The sequence below is a fragment of the Castor canadensis genome, chromosome 13 (assembly GCF_047511655.1).
Source record: "Castor canadensis chromosome 13, mCasCan1.hap1v2, whole genome shotgun sequence".
Taxonomy (NCBI): domain Eukaryota; kingdom Metazoa; phylum Chordata; class Mammalia; order Rodentia; family Castoridae; genus Castor; species Castor canadensis.
Genome location: NC_133398.1, coordinates 83,067,522 through 83,080,329, shown reverse-complemented (window position 1 = coordinate 83,080,329; position 12,808 = coordinate 83,067,522).

Genomic DNA, 12,808 nt, shown 5'->3' with positions numbered 1-12,808 from the left:
TAGGCTTGAATCATTTGGTGCCCACAATGCAGCAGAGGCCTAGGGTTTACTTGTGTTGGGGTTTGGGCTCCCAAGGGCCATGGTAGCTACTGCAGGCATGGGAACCAAGCCTTGGGACAGTGGGAGCCCTGGGGCCTTCTTGCTGGCACAGGCAACCAGGAGCCACAGCTGCTGCTGCCAATATGGAGGGTCTAAGCTTATGGGCAGTAGGAGTTCTGGGGCCTGCTTGCCAGGTGCCAGTGTCCAGGAGTCACAGGTGCTACTACAGTCATGGGAGAACAAAACCTGTGGGCAGCAGGAGCCTTGGGGCCTGCTTGCTAGCATGGGTTACCTGGAGCCACAGCACCTGGTGTAGGAATGGGAGATCCAAGCTTGTTTGGCAGCAGGAGTTCTGGGGCCTCCTTGCCATGTGCTGGTGTTCAGGAGCCACAGGAGCTACTACAATCACAGGAGAACAAAGCCTGCAGGCAGCGGGAGTCCTGGAATCTATTTGCTAGCACGGGTTTCTGGGAGCATGGTATAGCAGCTGCTGCCAGCACAGGGAACCAAGCCTGCTGGCTTGCACCTTCCGTTACCCATGGAGCAGCAGGAGCCCTGGGTTCTGCTTATACAGGGATGCTGGTTTCCCTGGCATTTCAGGGTGAAGGTAGCAGGTTGTATAGTTGGGGGAGCATGGAGCCCTGTGTTCCTGTGTGTGTGCTGGGAAGCAGGACTTACTGCAAGAACACCAAGTAATAGAGTCTGGAGCCACATGGAGACTATAGGGGCAGGGGATCAGGAGTGTTGAGCTACAAGTAGTTCTTCCCATTCTTCCCATGGTTAGTTGTTTCTCTATTTGTGGATTCAGAGAAGGCTTTGTTTCTTGCTGGTTGTGAGATGCCTTGGGTACCTTTTGGGGTTCCCTGATCTTCCTTCTTCAGGGTAGTTAGCTGCCACTGCAGTATAAGGATGTCAACAATCCACTATCTTGGTCTTCCAACCCAAATCTTAATTCATTGGAACCTATTTTTGAACTGAAATGTTTCCAATAATCCTAAGAACCTTGCAAATATAAAGGGTGAAAAATCATAGTTGAAGTGAACAGAAACACTGCTGCCTTCTTATTACTTGGAAGCTTGTATTTTTTATAATATATGTTGTAAAACAAGGATGAGAAGCTAGAGAGTTTTTCTACAGACAGTGAACAGTATTAGGTGACTATCTTAGCTCCTCAACAGACTAAGGGTCTTAATTAGACAGCTCCCAAGTCCTTAGACTAGACTATATCTGCTTTGGAGTTCAGCCTCCTTTCTTGCTATTCTTTGAATCAAAACATTGAGTTTCAAAATAGAACATATTATTATTTTACCAGTGATTGTTTTATATTGTTTTGTAAAAATTCCCTGACAGTTTTAGCTATGCTGAATGAATTTCCTCTCAATCCTTGCAAATTAATATGAAGTTTTCTTCCAACTCCTTTTCCACCCAGTGATCCAAATAGTGATCATCAATAAATAGAATTTGGCCCACAAAAACATTGACAACACAACTGATCCATGACCTCATCTAGGAACATTGTTTAGCTATACTAAGGAAATATATTCCAGAATTTTTAAAAAATCAGTATTGTAAAATATTTTATTCAATGTGTATCCTGTATAACTGAGACCTTATCCATCTAAAAGCTATAAAAGGAGCAAAACTAAAGAAATAAACATTTTCTGAAGACCTTTTTTGTGTCATGCATTATCACTATCGCCATTTCAAAGGCTTTAGATATTTTGTGTATTTAACCATATCAACAAACTGTTAGATTGATATTATTATGCCATTTTATAGATGGAAAAAAAAAACCTCAAAGTAGTTAAGATATATGTTCTAAGTCAAGCAGCTTATTAGTACCAGAGTTAGAATAAAAGCCCAGGTCAATAGTAAATTTTGACTAGAAAGAGTGAGTCAAGTGTTGGTGAATTTTCTATGACCAGTTGTTTGCAAAGCTGTGCAACTGACTTGGCTCTGTCCAGTTGCTCTGACGTCTCTTGTTAATGTTTTATAGAGGCCCCTTCATTATTTTTCTAGATTTTAGCAAGGCAGTAATATCAGTGAATAATATCAGTTGATACGTGAAGTAACACTAACTTCTAACAGGGACATCAGGCCTTGTACTCAATCAGAAGAAGCTTTTCTCCAAATGAAAACATTTGTTGAATATACTAAGGTAAACTAAAATATGATTTCAGGTATTGAAAACCAATTGTCAAAACATTTTATTATCATTTACTTAGTTTTCCTTGGTACTGGTGTTTGAACTTAAGACCCTGCACTTATTAAGCAGGTGCTCTACCACTTGAGTCATGTCCCCTTTTTTGCTTTCTTATCTTTCAGGTAGGGTCTTGAATTTTTGCCTGGGGCCAGCTTCAGCCTTTGAGCCTGCTACCTATGGCATCCCAAGTAGCTGGGATCACTGGTATGCACCACTACTCACTTGTTGATATGGGGGTCTCAGTAGCTTTTTGTCCAGGCTAACCTCAAACTGCCATCTTCCCAATTTCCACCTTCTGAAGAGTGAGGATTCCAAATGTGGAGCATGGCACCCAGCCTCATTTACTAATTTTCTAAAAATGGATTCTGAAAACGAAGACAGGTAAAAGTAAAGAAAAGCCTATGTCAAGGTCTAAATTGGCACTCTGATTTATTTAAGTCTACCATTCCTTTTTTATATGATCATGCATCACTTTTAACATCTTTTATGTAGTTGTTATAAGCTGAAACAGAACTTGCAATGGTGTTTAACTTGACTTAAATCCATATCTTGGGTAAAATATTAGAATGTCAGTCTTCAGAAGATGGAAACAACATATTAAATATCTTGTTTCCCTTAGGGAAACAAGGGTACCTAGATATGTACTTGTATTTTATGGAATTCGACAATGTAATTAAAAGTTATATTTATAATTTAATATATAAATTTGGTCTCAATTGTTTAGGACTACGTTAAGTTGAATACAAATTATCTATATATTTATTGAGCTAGTATAAAATATTTACAACCTATCAAAGATATCCATAAATTTTTTTTAATTGATAAATTTTAGAAAATGGTTGAATCTTAAATTACTGTGAATCTTTTGGTCTGACTCAAAAGTTTAGAGAGATAAGTGTAAGAGGAAAATATGAAAGCTGTTTATAAGCAGTTGAGAGAGAACTGTATATGTGGTTATTAAAAAAAGAGGATCCTGTAGGAGATAATCAAGTTGTACCACTTTCAAAGTGAACTGATTTGTGTTCTCCCTTAGAGGGATTGAAAAAAATTAAGGGGTAATTGCTGCATAATGATTAATTATTTGCTCTGCATCATGCTTAAATGAACCACCTGATTTCTTTTTCTTCTCATGTTGGGAAGGTTGTTGTCCAAATCATTGTGAGAAGAGTCCAACAGAGATATATCATGATATGCTAATATAGCTATTTTTACATAAAAATAATATAAATATATTTCAATCATATGTAATATATAAATATTCCTATTTACATATGTATATATGTGTATGCTATGTATAATCTCAGTAACTTTTTTAGGAATTTTAATATTTTTTTAAATTCTAGCTTTCTTTGCTGTGCATTTTTATTATATTCTGCTAAACTAAAGCATTTATTTAAATAGATTTGAAATTCTCAGTGTATGTCAAATAGTTTGGTGACCTCTGGAAACTTCCAGTCTGAGATACTTTTCTTCCAATTGATAACATTCACTCTTTTAGTAACAATAAATTAAGTCATGCAAGAAAATGCTAGAATAAGTTTTAAAAATTACATTACTAGCCTAGTCACCTGAAATTTTTGAAGAAGAATTTTTATAATATCTATTAATTGCATAGATGATTGACATTTTCATCTTTAATTGGTGAATATAATAATTACTTATTGCTGTGTTAGAAATCATAAATATTTAGTGAATTAAAACAACCACCATTTATAATCTCTCAGGTCTATGGATCAAGAATTTGGTACTTGCTTAGCTGGTAGTTTTGTTTCCAGGTCTAATGTGAGTTTGTAGTTAGATATTGACTGGGGATGCAGTTGCCCAAAGATTTGATTGGAAATGGAAGATTCATTTCCAAGGTGGCTTATTCAAGGGTCTGGAAAATTGGTCCTGGCTATTGGCTGGGGACCACAACTCTTATTTACCTGGATCTCTCCACAGGGTTACTTCAATATTCTCACGGCATGGGAGGTTAGCTTCTTTAAAAACAAGTGATTCAACAGACAAGGGAAGAAATTATAATGACTTTTACCCTCTGAAATCATATGTTATCACTTTCTGCTGGTCACTCCTGGCAAGTCCTGCATTTTGTGACAGAGACAAGAATACCAGAAAATGAGATCATTGGGGTCTATGGAGAAGGCTGGTTTCTACCATAAAACAGTTCTTGTATTTGAATTTTTTATGGCAATCTTTCTAAAATGTTATTCATTTTTTAATTGTCCAATCAGATGCTAACTTTTATCATCTCTCTGTCATCAACATTTTCATGTACATAAAACGATTTAAAGTTAAGATATATATAATAAAACCATTATGTTAAAGAAGTTTAACTTTTAAAGTTCAGTGCCAACTTACTTCTCCCTTGTTTTTTCCCACTGGTACTTCTAATCCAAATCAACTTTGTGAGGCAGTTAGCATTCTTAGAGGAGTCCTAGGCATGGCTTGTCTGATCACTCTCAGATAACAAAAAATATCCTACATCAACTATAATATGCTATCTACCACAATGATCGACTATGAATTTTACTTAAAGTAAATTAAATAGCTCAATATAAAGCCGGGTAGAAAGGAAAAAGAATCTTCTTTTTTTCCTATCTCCATATCTTGGACTTTTCCCTCCTCCTCAGTGTGCCTACAGAAATTTTTTTCTTGGTGTCATGGAAAGAGAAGTAAGGAACAGGAAATGTTCCTTACTTTAAATGATTTAAAATTGATTCTTGCTACTTTGATACTTTGTGGGTTGCTGGCTATTTTACTTCACTGGTATGGTAGAGAAAATGATAGTCCTTAATCATGTCCACATTCTATTCTTCAGAATCTGGGGCTATGTTACATACATCTGGAAAAGGAATTTTTCCAAATGTGATTAAATTAAGAATCTTGAGATAGATTATCCTAGACTGTTCCATCTGGCCCAATGTCATCACAAGTGTCCTTATGACAAGACTGAAATGTCCCAGACACAGAAGGCAGTGTAAAGATGTAAGAGGGGCAGAGAGATTTGAAGGTGCTGTGCTGCTGGCTCCAAAGATGGAGAAAGAAGAGCCAGCCAAGAATTGTAGGTGGTCTCTAGTTGCTGCAGAAGGCGGAAACAGTTTATTCCCCCTAAGCCTCTGGGAGGAACACAGCTTGACCACACCTTGATTTTAGAATTTTGACTTCTAGAATTACAAAAGAATAAATGCATGTTATTTTTAAGCCACTAAATTTGTGGCAACTTATTACAACAGTAATAGGACACAAGCACAACTGAGAATCCCTGAGATGCAATTGCTCTGATACAGATGAGTGAATCTTCCCCTTAAGATTGCTAGGACCCCTGCCTGGGCTTTTGAACCACCATTAATGAGCTATGGGGATCTTTGTGCTGAAACACAAAGTCTCCTCTCTCTCCTCTCTAGGTGGCCCTCTTGGGTAAGATTAAGAACAATCCTAAAATGACTCTGGCTGATACCCATCTGAAACACAAACTCTTGGCCCACTGTAGATGGAAGTCGAGGGACTTTTTAAGTGCAATTTTCTTCTCTGTTTGCACAGCCTGCTTCAGCTGCTTCCTCTCCCTTCACCTCTCTTCTCTAGTCTCTCACTAGTCTACCCTATCCCCCAAGCTCTATGCAACTGACATCAGTACTATCCTCCTCAGAGCAAAGGTTGAGAATAAACTCTATCCCTCAAAGGCAGCTTCCAGCAAAAAGTCTCTCTTCAAATCATAACTTTTCCCTTAGTGTCTTCAATCTTAGCTTAAGAGATAAAAATTACCAAATATTTTGAGTATAGATGAGCTAGCCACTTACTTTGGAATATTAATTATTTGCCAATTGTTTTCTCAGTGATTTTATGGAAACTGAAATGTAAAAAGTCCCATTGTGACAGCCTGTTAGGATGATGAAGTTACCAACTTGAGATTAGCCTTTTAAAAAACAACAAAGCTTGTTTTAAGATAGCTCTTAAACAAATAAACAGACAAACCTTCTCACATTAAAAAGCAGTCCTTGATTTCTATCTCTGCTCTGAGATTATTATTCTTTCTTAATAAGCAATTCTCAAACAACTTAATGATTTGGTTTTCCAAACCACATTAAATGGGTGGTGATAAGCTACAGATAATGTCTGTCCATCAGAGCTACGTAAAATGAGCCCTGAAACATAACCACTGACTGTTTAGCTACAGAGAGGATGACATTTAAAAAAAGAAAAAGAAATACAAAAATAAATATATCATGCAAGTTAGCATCATGTTGATGACCTAGAGTCACATTTATAGCAGCATTCATGATGTTCACAATGACAACAAGGACTCATCTTCAATGGAAAATAAAATGCTATGGAAACACAACATGGTATAAAATTGATTTTCAGGAAAAATAAAAACGGATTAAAATGTCTATACAAAAGTGATTGTATGAAATCTTATATTTTACATAATTTTTCTCCTACATGGACTCATTTGATACCCACAATGAAAGAGGCAGTATTAGCAATAGTTAACAATTATCAAGTAATTTGTCTATGTGTCAGGGATAATTATAAATACTATATACATATTTGATTTCATTCAGTGTTATCACAACCCTGTTGAGAGAACTGGACTTAGGAACATTTTGTAGGTTGGCAAATCTCATAGCTAATCAGTGAAGAGACCAAATTCAAAACTAAAGAGCTGACTTTTCATTCTCACAACCACAAATAGTATCACCACCGATGTAGTAGGCATAATGTGACTATTATGCATATTTTTAATAGGAGTGGACAGTAAGCAGTTTGCCCCAAGTCATATCGCCAGTATGTCACAGCAAGAATCAAGCTTCCTGATTTCTAGTTTACTTTTTTTGTCTCCCTATTAAACATTTCTTTGATGTATATACCAAATTCATGTTCCTTAAGCATTTAGATTCATAAAATCCTTCAAAATATTAGTAGCTGGTAGAATATTTATAGATTAGCAAGCATATTTTTCCTTTTAATTTCTACTACACTATAACACATCTTTATTTAAGGTTATGAGACATTTCATCACCTCACAAAAGGATTTATTTCCAATGAAACCAGAGAATTAAGAGTTGGAGCTATGACTTTTGCTTTCAAGAAGAGTAGGTCAGCTATGAAACAATAATAATGAAAAAAAATTGAATTATCGGGCTGATTTTCTTTGTCCCTTGGCAACTATATAAATGTGTCAGACTGGGGAGTCCTGGAAGAAGGAGATGTTGCAGAAGAAGGGACATGAACAGGGAAGGAGTCCTGGGAGAGGGTGTCTACATGGACTAATCAACTAGACATGAGCAGAACATGCTCAAGGAATCCCCCAGCTCCTCAGGAAAAGACATATCAACACAACCACAGATGCAGGCCAGTACTTTAAGATCAGACTCCTTATAAATCACAAACACCAAGGAGTTTTTAGAGTTGTGCTTCCCATTGTGGTTAAAGGGGAACTCCACATGAGTACAACCAGCACAATTCTTGTTGATCAACAGAGGAGATACCAGTGTCTTGAGACTTAACTATTCAACTACACCTCATGCCCTTCATGGAGTAAGTCACTAAATTCCTTTTCCTCAATGCAAACTCCCATCCTAGGCAGAGAATATGCCTGGGACCTCTTAGAACAGGGTGGCCAAATGGAATAGATACCCAAATCAACCCCACCTGAACATGTTCCCCCACATACTAATATAGTGCACTAATGTGAGACTGAATAGATTAGTCTGAGATTTTATCTCAATGTCCCAAGCAAAGAAACATAAAAATATGAAATGTTTAATATATATTCTTTCTTAAGGGTAAGGACTATATAGCTTTCCTTTTTTGAATTACTCTCACATCATTTGTATAAGTGCAGAGCTCACTGGATGTTTGTCTACTGGCAGATTGACTAGAGAACCTTGGAAATTGTACAAAACGTGCTGACTGCTAAGCAGTTCTTCTTATCTTCTCTCTGTGACCACAACACTAAAAAGAATTAGAAATCTGTAATACTGTAACAGAAGTGCACATGAAGGCTACTTTAGCAAAATTGCTATAATTGGGAATAAGGGTTGTCCTCTAAGTATCTAACTCCCAGAGCACCACACACTTCAACTAAAAGAAATTATCAATCATCCCCACCAGGTAGTAATTACCACCTATCATCTTCATCTATCAGTAGAACATGAATATGTGTTTCTTGTGTCATCTTTTTCCTTGGTCTTACACCAGGTACTCTTCATTCACCAATTATTTTGTAATAAAAGAAGAAAGATACTTTTCAAGTTGTTCTTACAAAGCCTTCTTTCTTAGGGTTTTTATTTTCATTGGGGTGTTCTCTTGTTTAATTTTTACAAAGCAACTAGGATAAGAGACTGAAGGCAGTGAATGTAAACAGTCATACCAGCTAATTTTGTGCAACTTATAAATTCAGTTTTTTGCATTTTTTAAATACCCTGCTCACTAAATTCTAAGTCACTCTCTATTCTTTGTCTTCATAGACTCCAAGTTTTCCATTAGTTTTCCAACCTAAAGAGAGAGGAACAACAAGCTTTCGTACTCTCAGAGGCTGTTCTCACAAGGCATCATGTGAAGGGTTCAAATTCTTGAATTTCAAAGCTTTATTGAGACTTTAAAAATGAGAAATGGAATTGATTGGCTAAGAGGAAAACCAATTCAGATAGAACTGAAAATTCCTAGATAGGATGAAAATGGTTTAGACAGCTTTCTGGCTATTTATCAGTACTCTTAAATAGGGGACTGAAAGTGAGTTTAAAAACTTTTGTAACAGTTTCTTCCATACAACTATTGATGTTTGGGTATATAAAATTTCATTAAAAGACTTTGGATAAATCCAGTACTTCTAAGACATCAGTTTGAAGGATGTATGTCCATCCTACTTTTAAACATACACTTATCTATATTTGGAAAAAAGTAATTATCAATGCAGTTACTACAACATTGACTGAAGTAGTTGTAGGATCTCTTTTGCCTCCCAATTTAACCACAAGAAAATATTTAAGGTGACTTTGCATGAAAAGTTGATTTGCATTACAGTTACCAAGTTACTTGCCAATTAGCCCAGCATTTCTTTTTTTTTGTTTTGTTTTATTATTCATATGTGCATACAAGGCTTGGGTCATTTCTCCCCCATGCCCCCACCCCCTCCCTTACCACCCACTCCACCCCCTCCCTCTCCCCCCCACCCCCTCAATACCCAGTAGAAACTATTTTGCCCTTTTCTCTAATTTTGTTGAAGAGAGAATATAAGCAATAATAGGAAGGAACAAGGGTTTTTGATGGTTGAGATAAGGATAACTATACAGGAAGTTGACTCACATTAATTTCCTGTGCGTGTGTGTTACCTTCTAGGTTAATTCTTTTTAATCTAACCTTTTCTGTAGTTCCTGGTCCCCTTTTCCTATTGGCCTCAGTTGCTTTTAAGGTATCTGCTTAGCCCAGCATTTCTTGTCATGTTTAAGTTTGAAGGCAGAGAATATTGATGTAAAAAAATGTAGGAAAAATTCATAAACAGGCATAGAAAAATTAATTTTGTCTAGAAACAGGTGGGCCATTATTTTAGATATGGCATCTCAAGTTAACTTTCTTTGTTGTTGGTATATTTATTGGCTAATTTTAGCTGTTTGGATTTGAAGGGTTCCTTCTCATTGTTTTTTTCTGATTGTTTGGTCCAGGCACCAGACATCTTTCATACTCTGCTTGGAAGGTACCCTAGAGAGCTCTGGAGCCAATTACATCATCATACTCCCAGCAGTGTTGCAACATAAATTTCAATTTTTAAATGAGGTCACAGAGTCACCAAGAGGTCAAATGACATATTCAGCCTTCATGGAGCATCTTGACTAAGTGGGATACTTATCTTACAAGTTCATAGTATCACCCTTAGAGCTTCACTCAAGCCCAGAACTCTGAAACTGAACAAAAATCATGTATACTTTGCAAAAGAGTTTATGGAATTTACTAGTTTTGCTAATAGAAAATTTACCAAGACTTCAGAAATTAGTTTTGCTAAAAAAACACAGGTTTATATGGAAGTGGAAAGTTTTTTCATAATTTTCTCAGAATGAAATGTTACACAAAGGTGACTTTTGCACTCCAAAATTTTGTTTTCATTTCAATTACTCTAACATTTTTCTCTAATTAAAATCTTTACTTCCTTAAACAGATGGAATTAACATAATCTAATCTTATCTTGATGACTCAAGGTCATTATTGTGAGAATCAATTGTGGTTCTGTAAGAGGTAATAAACAATGGCTAAATTTTTAAGTTAAGATTAATGTGTTTATTAGAAGATTGTTTCATTAATATTTAAGGAAAATGTGGATTTCAGTATGTTATTGACATTAAGGATAGTTACTAATAGAATTCAAAATAAGATTCTCTTCTAAATTGCTAGGGGAAATAAACTTACATAGCAAAAACAGAGAAAAAGAAACACCAAGGAAGCATAAAAATTCAATTAAAAACAAGAATTTGTAATATTTGCTGTACATATAATTTGTAAAATAAATGTAAATTATTAAGTTTCTATGTTAATTCAAAGGCCCAGGGATTGGGTCAAAAGGAAAAGTCCAGATATATGTTGCTGTGTCCTAAAACAGAATAAACATTTCAATTTAAATGTTCAGGGAATACTTTTTAAAAACTAATTTATTAAGCTGTGAGGAAACCATTTTCCCACTGCTTGCTATGGGCATCTTGCATCCCAACACAAATTGAATCAGTGTCTTTAAATTTAATCAGTTCAGAAAACTAATTGTAAATAATCCAGAACTAATTAAGAGAAACCATGTTCAGCTTTGTTTTCTTCTGGAATCACTTCTCTTTCAGTGTGAGTAAACCATTGCCTCTTCCATGAGGGAGGGAATCTGTTGGAATAAGGCATGAAACATATGGATAACTTAACACCAGTCTGTATTTTTAGAAGTTTAAGCACTTAGTAAAACTCAGTAATAGCAGAGATGAGCTTTAGATAGCAGTAGCCAGATCAACTTTAATAAGAGAAGTCCATGTTACTAAGTCTATACCCAGCTTAAATCCTGGTATCTATGGCAAATTTGTATATGGACCCACAAAGTAGACTGAGGAAACTGACTGACAGATATCCAGAAGACATGACATTTTAACCTTCCTAGAAACAGATGGTCCTTATACAGCATACACATGGTACACAAATATCTTCATGTTCTGTGTGCTCATTCTAAGAGATTTATCTATTTTACTCTTCATCAGGCTCCCTTGTCATATTTTCCAATCCCAAACTTTTCAAATCTGTGATTACATAGTTCCAAACAATTAGCAAGTGTCCATGAACCAGTACAGTTTCTAAATCTCTCTCTACATCAATTGAGCCAAAGTAAAAAGCCAAATGTGCTACTTGAAATTCTGCCCATTGGGAAATTTCCCATGACCACTATTGTTTAAAGACAAAACAAAATGGGGCTGAAATCTGCAGCCATCTCCTTAAAGTTGATGCCAGAAAATCATGCAAAACCATCTGCAAAACAGATTTGAGGTTTTTTACTCTCAGTCCAAGGGCATAAAGAAGCAGCATGAGAATATAGGTAAAGGTTAGGAGAGGAGGCACCATGAGATATTGTTGTCAAAGGGAGCTGTATCATCTGCTCACACAACATACATTGGCTTCTTAGATGTTCTAGAGACTCATTTGTTATATATCATTCCAAGAGGAGAAATTGCAGCTCTGAATACCCAACCTTATGTCCTAGCGCATAACATAAACCTTTGTTTCTAATAAGTAGCTCAAATTCCACTGCTACTTGATGTTCCTCCATAGAAGCTATCAGTAGAAAGCAGGAACTTTTGCTCAAGAGCAGGTATCTTCAGTTCCTGAGTTTCCCGGTAGTAGATTCTGCTATTTAAATTATCTGATATTCCCTGTTAATCAGGTTCAAAGATCCTCATGCAAAAATATGCTAAGCAATGTGTCATTTATTGTCACTATGATAGAGGTGTCTGTGGACTAGGATTGTCTGATAACAGAGAGCAGGACAATTAACATAGTCCTGAGGCAAGAAGATGTGATGCTAGCTTTGTCAGGTAAAAGTAATCTGCTTCATATGGCCTTTGTGAAAAGACAGAGAGAAAAGCAATTTTTAGGTTAATTAGCTGCATAATAGGTTCATGAATCTAGGACTCTTTTACTTTAGGAAAGATGCCACATCCAAAAGAGAAGCTACATTTGGAATCAGTGCCTGATTAAGACCAGGATCATTTAAGATTTAACTGTGTGTGAGTGTGTATTACTGGGGATTGTTTGAAGAAAGGATCTTGTGCTTCCTAAGCAAGTGCCCTACCACTTGGGCGGCACCTGTAGCTCTTTTGGTTTCATTTCGTTTTTTAGAGACAGGCTCTCAGTAACTTTGCCTGGGCTGGCCTTGAAGTCACAATCCTCTTGCTTCAGCTTCCTACATAAGATTTACCCATCTTCTCACAGAAAAAAAATCAAGGTAAATGGTTGTGCGAATTCTTGGTCTTTGGTAAAGTCACTAATATTTGTACTTCCATCAGATATGTGGTATTACTTAAACTCCACTAACTTGATGGAGAGGAG